This window comes from Phascolarctos cinereus, unplaced genomic scaffold (genome assembly GCF_003287225.1).
Source record: "Phascolarctos cinereus isolate Bilbo 61053 unplaced genomic scaffold, phaCin_HiC Scaffold_5;HRSCAF=322, whole genome shotgun sequence".
NCBI lineage: Eukaryota > Metazoa > Chordata > Mammalia > Diprotodontia > Phascolarctidae > Phascolarctos > Phascolarctos cinereus.
In genome coordinates this window covers 138,292-150,336 of record NW_027555958.1, presented here as the reverse complement: position 1 = coordinate 150,336, position 12,045 = coordinate 138,292, and the positions used below count along the sequence as shown (strand labels likewise).

The window sequence follows — 12,045 nt, the reverse complement described above, 5'->3', positions numbered from 1 at the left end:
CCGCCCCATCCCTCCCCTCCCCACTCCCATCCCGGTCCCCAGAGAGAGGCCACGCCCCTGGAGGGGAGGTTCGCGGGACCGGGCAGACCCTCCCGAACACTCGGACTGTCCCCGGGGGGCTGGAGAGGCCCCTTAAGTTTTATCATTTGGTTCAGCCCTCTCCTCTTTTTGCCGAGGGGAAACTGAGGTCCCTCGGGCCAGGAACTCATCTTGGGCCACCACCATGGAAGCCGAGGCCGAGCCAGGAACTGAAACTGGTTTTAGAAATGGGGGGTAGATAAGGGCCCGGCTGGAAGGAGCTGCTTGCCCCCACCCACTTCACGTCCTGTAGTCCTGGAGTCTTTAGTCATACCTGGGTGAGGAGGGGGAGGTTTTTAAGGCAAACCCCTCCCTCCTCTGGGAGTCATCCTGCGCCTGTCCCCTACAGAGCGCACTCTCTGTCCCCAGCCTCGGCAGACACCACAGTCCGTCACATGTCCATCTTCGCACCCTTGCTCTGGAGGCTGCACTCTCTGATCCGATCCCCTCCCCGCTCCTCAGCTCCTACGGTAAGGCTCAGTACTCCCCTGCTCAGGAAATCCCACGGCTCCCCAGTGCCTCTAGGATCTAGCTTCTGCCGACTTCTGCGGGGGACCTCCCCAAGTGCATTTAGAATTAGTCTAACGGGCTGACCAGCCGAGCCACGCCCTGTCCCACAGGCCCCCAGCCTAAATTTCTGTCTCTCACTGGAGAAACCCGGGTACCTTTCTTAGCTTAGCTCAGGAACCACCTACCCGGGAAGCTGAGGCTGATCCCAGAGGGTGACAGAGCCTCCTCTCCTTGAAATGTCTCCTTTGTATCTACTGTTCTCTCCTCTGATGTCGTTGGCCACCATCTTCCTCTTTCTACCCGTCCCACATGAAGAGGTAGGAAGTCCTTCCCTCTCCATGAACCCTGGCTGCCATCCCTCCTGCTTCAGCACATCCCCCCTCGCTTCACTTTTCTATAGGGTGTTTAGGAAGGACTCACACTTCTGGTGTGTGTGGGTGTGTGTGCGGGTGCCTATTGGGCCCTTTTCAAGGCTGCTCTTCTATCTTTGGTGTCCACCTATTCCCCAACTTCCCTGTGGGTCCAACAAGTGGAGTGTGAGCAGCAGCCACACCCTGGGCACATGCGCGAAATCAGGCAGAGGGTCCACAGATGTGGCCTGACAGGTGTGGGCCAGTTAGGGGCTGTGAAGACTTCTCCCCGAGGAATGGGCAGGTAAGAACAGTTTGTTTCCAGGCCGTGAAGGCAGCTGAAGCAGGTTCGCAGAGCTTGGTCAAACACCGAGGCTGCCAAGGGCGTCCTCTGCATCCTGGGCCCTCACCCTTCATCCTGACTTTTGTTCCGTTGCTGAATGCTGATGGCTCAAAGAAACTGAGGCTGCTCATGTGCAGCTCTGCCTCCTGTAAATCATGAGAAAGTCAAGACATCACCCTTCGATATCATTGACCCTCTTCCAAGAGGACAGATGAACAAAGCTCCCTTCCTGCTCCCTACAAACATGCCCCATTCCCTCCAAATCCTTCTATTTCTCCCATCATCTCATCTCTCTCCTTCTGGGGGCAAAACCCCCTGAGGCAGCAGTCCTCCTGTGGAACATAAACCGGTCTCCGCACCTCCCCACCTCCTCCTCCTGTGGTCCAGCTTCTGACCTCAGCTCAAACTCCTCTCCTCTAAGTTACCTGGATCTGGTCTTTTCTCAGGCCCTTCCTGCTTGGCCTCTGCAGCTTTGGACGCTGCTGACCACTGTCTCTCCTGGTGCTGCCAGCTCCTCCTCAGTCTCCTTTGCTGCCTTCTCCATGAGCCTCCAGACCCTAACTTCCTGTCCCCCAAAGTCATCCTGAGCCTTCTCTTCCCCCCCCCATACCTTCTTCCCAGCTCTGGTTCTGAATCTTTTCCCCTTCTGGATCTGGACAGCCAGCCAGCTTCAGGCCCCCTTCCCTCCTGCCCAACATTACCAACTCCCTGGGAGGCTTCGGGGCCTCACTCTTCTCCTACCCTCCATGCCCTCTGTGAGCCAGCAGCAACATCTACTCACTCTCCTTAGCCAGGAGAACACTCCACCTCCTGCTTCCCACTCTTTGCTGTAGGTTTCTCCCATTTACCATCCCCACATGCCCCCAGTACTTTCTGAGAACGCCTCTAGTGTGCCCTCCTCCTATTCCCCCAATTAAGGGTCTGGTCCTTGAGGGCAGGGCCTCAGTATTGGCCCTTGTTCATCTCCCCAGGGTTTGGCATAAAGCAGGATCCCTTAACAGCCACCATGGATGGAGAGAGATTGGGCCCAAAGAGAAAGCAGATTCCTTAGGGGTAAGGACCCATTTCCTCCTGTCTTGTCTCCCCAGCACTTAGCCCAGGGAATGGTTGTTCTCTTGTAATTAGGCCACTTGAAACCTGACTGTTCAGGGCCCAAAAAAGAGGCAAGACACATATGTCCAAAGGGAGCAGAATAGTACAGATTAGATCTGCAATTCCATTGGTGGGAGGAGTTCCTGAGGCAGACCCACCTCTCTGTTTGCTTTACCACACTACAGTGGACAATTCGCCAGAAAGACCGGAGTTCAAATCCAGCTTCAGACACTTCTTAGCTGTGTGACCCTAGACAAGCCGCTTCACCCTTTTTGCCTTGGTTTCCTTATCTATAAAATGAGCTGGAGAAGGAAGTGGTGAAACACTCCATATCTTTGCTAAGAAAACTCCAAGCGGGAACACAGAAGAGTTGATGTGACTGAATAGTAACACAGATGGAAATCCATGTGCCATGGGTATTCTGTGACCTTGCTCTCCCTGGGTGAGGTCAGGTACATCTCTCCCCTTGGATCCTAGGGGTATCTTTGAGAGGCTGGGGGGTGTTTAATGCTATCTGCTCAAACTCAAATCCCAATGTGGTCGCCACTGTGGCTAGTGCATTAGTCCCAATTACACAATTAAAATGAATTCACTTTTACAAAGGCACAGGTGCTTTGATAGCCAGGACAGAACTAGGAACATTTCCCCCTGACACCTGGAGGCCTCCATGGGCTCACAGAGTGCAGGTCCAACCTAGATGCCATCAAAGGCATCATCATGGCTGCCTCAGCTACCAGTGGGCTGGGTCCTCGCTCCTCAGGGCATCTAGGCTGAGGCTGCAAAACCCACGGAGAACTGAGCTTCCAGACTCAGATTTGGGGACACTTGGAGGCTCACTCCTCTGATCTTTCCTGACTTATCAGCTTGTGGCCTCCAACAGAAACAACAGAAGCACTCATTCAGAGCCGAGTTCCAGAGAGCCAGTTGTGAAATATTCAGTGTGAGCCTTTACACTTTGGAAATGCACAAACTGCCCACGGTACCTGGTTTTTTTTTTTATTGTTTTGTTCATTGTCTAGACAAAAGAATGAGATGGAGAAAATGTTCATGCAGATTCCACTGAAAAGAGTGGGACCCTCAATTCCCCTCCCCCCACCCCCCAGCACAAGCAGCTCATTCTGTCAGGGTCGTGGGGCCAGGGGATTGTCTGTGGTTTCACTGGGACTTGGACGCCAGGAAGAAGTCAGACAGGAAGATGGAGCTAAGAAAGAAAGGAGGTCCACTTGACTTTGACATTCCTCTCTCCCCCTCCCCTCCCCCCCCAGCTCAGAATTCATAGCTGCTTCCCTTTGTAACAAAAATAGTCAGCCTACAATCAAGGGCTAGGCAATCCTACTGTACCTCCCTTATCAACTCATTATCTCGGTGTCCTCAGAGGGCCTTCCAAACCTTTCCATCCCTCCTCAGGCACCTCATGCTTCCCTCTTCCGCCCACTCTTTCGCCTGAGAACCCTAAGAACTCATTTGTTGGAAAAAATGGAGGCCATTGAGCCTGAGCCGCATCTTCCTCACCTCCCATCACTCAGGCGCTTTCTGCTTCTCTCTCCTCAAGCTGGGCATGGGCTTCTTAGAAAGCATTTGGGCTGAGGGAGGGGGCTGCTGGGTGAGGGGGTAGGGATATTCCCCAGCTTCACCCAGCAAGTTGTTTTATATAACAAGAGAAAGTAAGCCAAAAAGCTTGGGAATCTCCAGAGGAAAGAGTTAAGGATTTATGAAATAATTGGAGGCTGGGGCAGAGGCTGACCTCAGGAAATTCATGGGCCTGGGAATTTCTATCAGCTTCCCTCAGCTCATGAGGTACTTGGGTGCTTGTACTTGGACCCCGCTTCCAAGATCATATTTCTCCCTAGCCTCAAAACAATATTCCTGACAGTTTCCCTCCAGCCCAAAGACTCTCTCTCTGCCAGTGATTCATGAGTGGCAGTGAGGCAAACTATCTCTCCCTGTTCCAAGAACAAGCTGACTGACCACTGTAGAAGTTCCCTTGTACTATCTTGTATCAACAAAACTATCAAGTATAGATGCCCCCAGTTACCGTATACAAGCCAGGGTTCAAGCTATAGATGTCAGCTCCTGAAGATATCTTGTTACAGACATAACAGACCAAAATACACCCTTTAGGAACCCCCTCCCCCACCCAGGTTTCCAGTAGCGAATAACATAGTTGTATGTTATCACTTAATTAGCATACTTGGCACATAATTCACTGCTTTTGCTATGTAAGCTTTAGCATCATCCCTGTTAGGTTGCAAGTTCCTCAAGGAGCTCTGCCCACCATGGGAGAATTCCTTAAGGACCTCTGCTAGCTGTATAGTGTAACAATAAATCTTCACCACCTTGACTTAAAGAATGTTTGAGTCTGTGAATTCATTCCAGACAACCCCCTGCTGTACTCCTGTCTTTGAGGGGTCTCTAAACCTCTTAGACCTCAGCACCCCTTACAACTTGGCTTGGACCCCATCATTCACCCAAACTGCCCTGCTTACAATGGGAAAGGCCTAACTTGAGTGATCTTGGCTGAGAGGCACAGTTCATGGAATCTCTTCAGGTCTTCTCATATCTTTTTCTTTTTCTTCTTGAGGCCTTCAGACTTGCCGAGCATTGTTGTTGCCTCCCACCCCACTTCTCCATGGTAACACAGGAAGAAAAAAAAGGTTAAACAGAATTGCCCGCCACAGCACCACAGCAGTGCATGGAACATTCTGGACTCCAGACCGCCAGCACTCACCCTGAACGCAGGTCTGCTCTGCTCTGCTGCCCTCTGCTCTGGCTTCTCTAAGTTTAAGAAAAAGAAACTAGTTTCTTGCTTTCATCTAACACGCCTAATTTCAGTGACTTCTCTCATGTTCTTAGGCTGAAATAATTCCTTGCCCTAACCACAGCATAATCACTGTTACATACTTTAAAGTTTGCTCAGCATCTCTGATACATTTCATTCGATTTGTTCACACACACTAACAATGTATCCATGCGTTTGCTTTCCATTCTTTTCTCCAACACTTCCTAACTTTGATTGTTGCCTCTTTGAGGTATTCAAGTTCAAACCTCTGATCTGGGCTCAGTCAATAGATGCCAGACCTGAAGTCAGAAAGCCCTGAATTCAAATTCGGCCTCAGACATTTACCAGTGGTGTGACTGTGGGCAAGTCATTTAACCTCTGTCTCAGCTTCCTCCTCTCTAAAACGGGGACTACCTCTCAGAGTTTTTGTGAGAATCAAATGAGGTCTTTGTAAAGGGCTTTTGCACACCTCCTGGCACAGAGTAAGCACTATATAAATAGTAGTTAAAGTTCTTATTATTAAATTTATATTCTTTTATTATTAGTGACAGAGAACATTCTTCTTCATTTGCAGGGGCTGCCTTTTATAAAGACCCAGCAGAGAGCTGTGGGCTGCACACAGTGTAACTGAGTACATGCTAAGGTAAGGTGGCCTCATGCATGTACGTAGGGCCATATAGTTCAGACACCTAAACATCCATGTATCTCCCACCCTTAAAAAACAATCACTTGATCCAATTATCCCTCCATCTCTCTTCTTTTTCTCAGAAAATCTCCTAGAAAAAGCTGCCTATACTAGGTGTTTTAACTTTTTCTCCTCTCATTTGACTCGGAACTTTCTGCATTCTGGCTTTCAACCCAAGCATTCAACTGAAACTGTTCTTTCTTAAGTCATCAATGATCTCTTAATTGCCAAATCTAATGACCCTTCCTCAGTGCTCATCCTTCTTGACCCCTCTGTAGCCTGTGACACTATCATCCTTTTCTCCTGAATACTCTGTCCCCTCTACGTTTTTGTGACCCTTACTGCTTTCTCCTGCTTCTTCTCCTGTATGACCCCTTTCCCAGTTTCTTCCTGGGTCATCTTCCAGGATACACCCACTAGATATGGATGTGTCTTGAGGCTCTATACTGGAGCTACTCTTCTCTTATATTATCTTATTTGGTGCTCCCATCAGCTCCCATAAATTCACTTCTAATCTGTATGTAGATGACATCATGATGTCTATATCTAGCCCTAATCTCTCATGAACTCCAGTCTCATGTTACCAAACATCTTTTGGACCTCTAAAACTAGATGTCCTGTAGGCAACTGAAATTCAAACATATCCAAAACAAACTTAACTTTCCAAAGAAAACAAACAAACAAAACCAACCCAAAACAAACCTTCCTCTTTTCACATCTTGACTATTTCTGAGGAGGGTACTTCTATCCTCAAAGTCACCCTGACTTTCACCTCATTTATCATCCTCCTCTCCCAATACTCACCTCACTCATTCTATTGTCACTTTGTTTCTACAGTTGCAATCTCTCCTGTATGTATGCCCTTCTCTCCACTCACACAGTTGCTACCTTTATGAAGTCTCTCACCACCTCTTGCCTAGGAGATTGCAATAGCTTTCTGGCTGCTCTCCCTGTCTCAAGTCTCTCCCCATTCCAATCTATCATCTTCACTCAGACGCCAAAGTGAATGACAGCAAATGTCTGACCATGTCCTACACACCCCAGCCCACCCAATAGACTCCAGTGGCTCCTTGTTACCTTCAGACTCAAATTGAAAATGCTCTGTATGCTATTTAAATCCCTTTATGAACTGGCATTTGCTTATTTTTCCATCTGGGAGTGCAGTAATAGAGTGCTGGGCTTGGAGTAAGGAAGACTTGGGATGACTTTTGTTATTCTGGTAGCTAGTAGGCTGCTCTGAGGGCTGACAAGCTTGCCATGTTCATTACATGACTAAGATTTCCCTCAAGTATGAATACTCTGATGTTGAATAAGGGATTCTCTCAGAGAGAAGGCCTTGACACACTCATTACATTCATATTGCTTCTCCAGTATGAATTTTCTGATGTTGAACAAGTTGTCTTGTCTGGCTAAAGGCCTTCCCACCCTCAGTACATTCATAAGGTTTCTCTCCAGTATGATTCTTCTGATGTAAATCAAGCTGCCTTCTCTGGTGGAAGGTCTTCTCACATTCATGGGATTCATAAAGTTTCAGTCCAGTATGAATTCACTGATGCACAGTAAGAGATTCTTTCTGCCTGAAGGCTTTCCCACATTCATTACATACATAAGCTTTTGATTCAGCATGAATATTCTGATGTTGAGTCTGCTGTCCACTCTGAGTGAAGGTCTTCCCACACTCTCTCCCATGTGATTATTCTGATGTAGATGAAGCTGCCGTCTCTGTTAAAGGTCTTCCCACATTCATTACATTCATAAGGTTTAAGCAATCCTCTGTGGTGGAAAGTCTTTGCACACTCATATTCACAAGGCTTTTCTCCACTATGAACTCTCTCTGATGCAGAAAAAGCTGTATGCTGTGGAGGAAAGGACTTGAAACATTCATAAGCCTTCTTCTTAGCATGAATCCTTTGATGGGAAATGAGGGAAACACCATGGTTGAAAGGCTTCCCCATTCACTATATTCATAAGGTTTCTCTCCAGTGTGAAATCTCTGGCATTCAAAGCTATACAGTTTTGGGGAAGCCTTCTCAAATTTACTGCAGTTAATGGTTTTCTCTCCAATGGCAATTAGTGTGCAGATTGAGATTGAAATCTTTTTTATGGTTTTTTTTTTTGCAGTCATTATATTCCTGCCCTTGACATTCTTTGACATTCATTATGATTGGCTTAGAAGTGAGCTGACTTAAAGAAATTAAAGAGACCTTTTCAGTTACTTGAAAATTTTAAAACTGCATAAAGGATACCATTGGAATCAGAATGAGAGAATGGAGGAACCCTCATAATGGTTATCTCAGAAGAAGATTTATAGGGATTGGGAACATCTATGTGTATGACCAAAACCCACATTCCAGTAAGGAAATGGTCAAACACTTCCTGAAAAAGAAATGCGAACTATAAATGATTTAGAAGATCTTTCAAATCACTGATAGTAAATAAGAGAAATCTGGATTAAATCACCTCTAAATTGGCCCCTCATTCAAGATAATGACAATATTCTGTATTGGGGGTATGAAGCATTGGGAAAACCAGCCTCCTACTATTCTGTTGATGGCCATGAGAAATGGGCCAGGCATTGTGAAAAAGTTTGGAATTATGCAGGAAAAATAATTTAGTTGTACATACCCTTTGATTAATTTATCCCACTGCTGGGTATACGTGCATGCCAAGGAGATTAATGACAAAAATAAAGTTCCCATATGTAAGAAAATATTTGTAGCAGCACTGTTATTTTAAAATAAATTTTCATTGCTTTTTGGTTTTTATATTGCCTGTATCTTTCCCATATCCTTTCCCAGAAAGCCATTCCTTATAACACAGAATTTTATAAAAGAAGAGAATGAAGAGGAAAAATCAGCATAAGCATTCTATCAAAAAAAAAAAAAAAGAAAATATGTCCCAAACCTTTGTATCTCCCACTTTTGCAAAGAAATGAAGGGGGCTGTCTTCTCACGTCTCTTCTTTGGAGCCATATTTGTTTTTTGTAATTTTGCAGTGTTCACTCTTGATTGCTTCTTGGAAGTGGTTATCTCCATTTACATTGCTGGAGTTGTTTTGTGTATGGTGTTTTCTTGGCTCTGCATCACTTGAATAAAGCTTTCCATGCTTCTCTTACAGTATCCACTGTATAGACTTTTTTTTAAATAACAACAGAGCAATTTCATTACATTCATGAGCCACAATGTGTTCAGCTATTGTCCAGGTGACGGGCATGTACTTTGTCTCCCGTTTTGACCACCATGAGCATAGTGGCATTCTTTGTGAGGACAAAAAATTCTGTCCCTTGATCAATTACGGATTCTTTCCCTGATCACAGTGGACTTATGTTTTCCTTTTCATGATTAAATTCCTTGATAGGGTCATCTACAATTGGTATCTCCACTTCCTTTTCTTTTACTCTTCTTAACTCTGAAGTCTGGCTTCTGACCTCATCATTCCATTGGAACTGCTCTCTCTAAAGTAATTAATATCTTTTAATCATCAAATCCAATGGCCTTTTATAAATCCTCATGCTATTTGACCTCTCCGTAGCCTATGGATGTAACACTATGGACCACCCTCTTTTCCTTTATTTCTCTTTTTCTCTAGATTTTTGGGATAGCCATCTCTCCTACTGGACATCTCAAACTGCTGATCTCATAGATATCTTAAACTCAACATGTCCAAAATTGAACTCATGATCTTTTCCCTCAACCCTTACCCCTCCTTTCTAACTTGCCTAACCTGGTGAAGAGCACTATCATTCTCCCAGTCACTGAGGTAGTGAATCTCTTCTGTTCTTTACTTACACCAACTCCTCTTTGAAAACAATTTCATAATATCTTATAGCACAATCTTACATTTACATTTCATAATTTCTTTAATCATTCCCCTCCTAAGAGAAGGACATCCTCTTAGTTTCCAATTCTTTGCTACCACAAAAGAGCTGATATGAATATTTTTTGTACATACAGGTCCTTTTTCTCTTTCACCTTATTGAGGTATAAGCCTACTAGTAGTAGTATAGCTCAGTCAAAAGGTAGCCACAGTTTAGTACCTTTTTGGACATGGTTCTCACCAGTTCACAGCTTCACCAACAGTGCAGCAGTGTGATGGCTTTCCAGTAGCCTCTCAACATGTGTTATTTTCCTCTTTTGTCATCTTTGCCAGTTTGATAAGGATGAGGTAGAACCTCAAAGTTGATTTAATGAATATTTCTCTAATTATTGATAGCATTTTTGGGTGGTTGGTAACAGTTTAGATTTCTCCCTTTGAAAACTATCTGTTCATATTCTCTGACCATTTAGCTATTGGAGAATGGCTTAGTCTTGTAATTTTGAATCTTGTGTATTTTAACTAAGAGACCTTTACTGGAGAAACTTGCTGTGAAGACTTATTTTTTTTACCCAGTTAACAGTTTTCCCTTCTAACTTTAAGTACATTCGATTTGTTTTTCAAACTTTTAAATTTTATATAATCAAAATTGTCCATTTTATCTTGTGTGATTCCTATTACTTGTTTAGTCATGAAGTCTTTCCCTCTCCACAATTTCTTCCTCACACCTATAGTCTACCTATAATGTGAATTTTAGATGTAGGTCACATATCTATTTGGAGCTTATCACGGCATATGGTAAAAGGTGTTGTTCTAATCCCAATTTCTGCCAGACCATCATCCAGTTTTCTTAGCAATTTTTGTCAAAGTCCTTCCCCAAGGAATTAGGATCTTTGGGTTCATCAAACACTGGGCCACTGTTTGCTTCTGTATGTTGTGCACCTAATTTATTCCACTGATCAACTCTATTCATTGACCAGGACCAAGTCATTTTAGTGGTTACTACTCTGTGTTATAATTAGAGAACTGACACTAATAAAGCTGCTCCCTTCCTTCCCACTATAGTGTAAAGCTCTGTAATATATTCCTTAGGTAGTCTGATAGAGCACCAAATACATAAATTTAGGTAATACTGTCATTTTTAATGAGTTGACTCAACCTACCCATGAATGATTAATAGTTTTCCAGTTATTTAGGACAGTCTTTATTTCTGCAAAGTGCTTCATAGTTGAATTCATATAGTTCCTGGATGTTATTCTGAATGGAAATTCTCTTTCTAGCTCTTCTTGCTGGATTGGGGGTTGGGGGGAGGTTGACATACAGAAATGATTATTTGTGTGGATTTATTTTGTATCCTGAAACTTTATGAATTTGTTGTTCAAATTAATTTTTTGGTTGACTTCCTCAGGTTTTCTAAGCAAATCATCATATCATCTACAAAAAAAGTGATATTTTGGTTTTTCTTGGCTTATGCTTACTCCCTAGATTTCTCTTTCTTGTCTTACTGCTATATAGCTAGCACTTCAAGGACTAGGTTAAATATTAGTGGTGGTGATGGGCATCCTTGCTTTATTACTGATCTTACTGAAAAGGCTTCTAATATTTCTCTTGCATTGGGTGTATTCTTGGATTTAGATAGATTTTATTCGCTATATTAAAGAAAGCTCAATTTATTCTTATATTTTCTAAAGTTTGTTTTAACAATATAAATAGGTGTTAGATTTTGTCAAAAGCCTTTTGAGTACATATTGATATAATCATATGACTACATTTTTTATTATTTTTATTTTTTAGTCATCCTTATGTTGAATCTACCTTGCATTCCTAGTATAAACCTAACCTAGTCATAGTGTATAGTATGTGCTTGAGGCCTACTTGCTAATGTTTTACTTAAAATGTCTGTATTAATTTTCATGAGGGATATTGATCTGCAGTTTTTCTTTCTCTGCTTTGTCTTTCCTTTCATTAGGTATCAAGGCCCTTTTTATGGGCCCTGGGTGAGAAGCAGACAGCACAGGAATCACACCAAAGGAGGATAACAGGAGTAATTCCAGGTCAGGGTTTGGCAAAGTGCAATCAGTGGTGGAATGAAGAGGTAAGGGATTTGAGCATAGAAGACAGTGTAGAATTGAACTGGCTTAACAATAGGTAGAGAAAGGGAAGGGAAGTAAGTGTAGCCAGGACAGGGGTGATGGCCTGGGAAGGAACTGGGAGATGGAGAAAATACAGATCACAAAGAGGAAGAATAGAGGTAGGAGTCACATGGCAAAGGGGAAGATAAAATAATAAAGGACTATGACCAAAGGAATCTTAGAATTCATGAACATCCAAGTGGAACAGATGTGGGTTATGGCAAGATAAACATGTATAGAGATGGGTATAGGAGTGGAAGAGC

General features: G+C 43.9%; 1 long non-coding RNA gene across 1 annotated transcript; it reads left to right on the top strand.

Annotated features, from left to right (window-relative positions):
- Positions 1 to 19: 19 nt before the first annotated feature.
- Positions 20 to 12,045, top strand: LOC144457448 (uncharacterized). The gene is made up of 4 exons (XR_013486752.1): positions 20 to 548; positions 4,955 to 5,112; positions 5,727 to 5,795; positions 11,620 to 12,045. It is a non-coding gene; the product is annotated as an uncharacterized LOC144457448 (long non-coding RNA).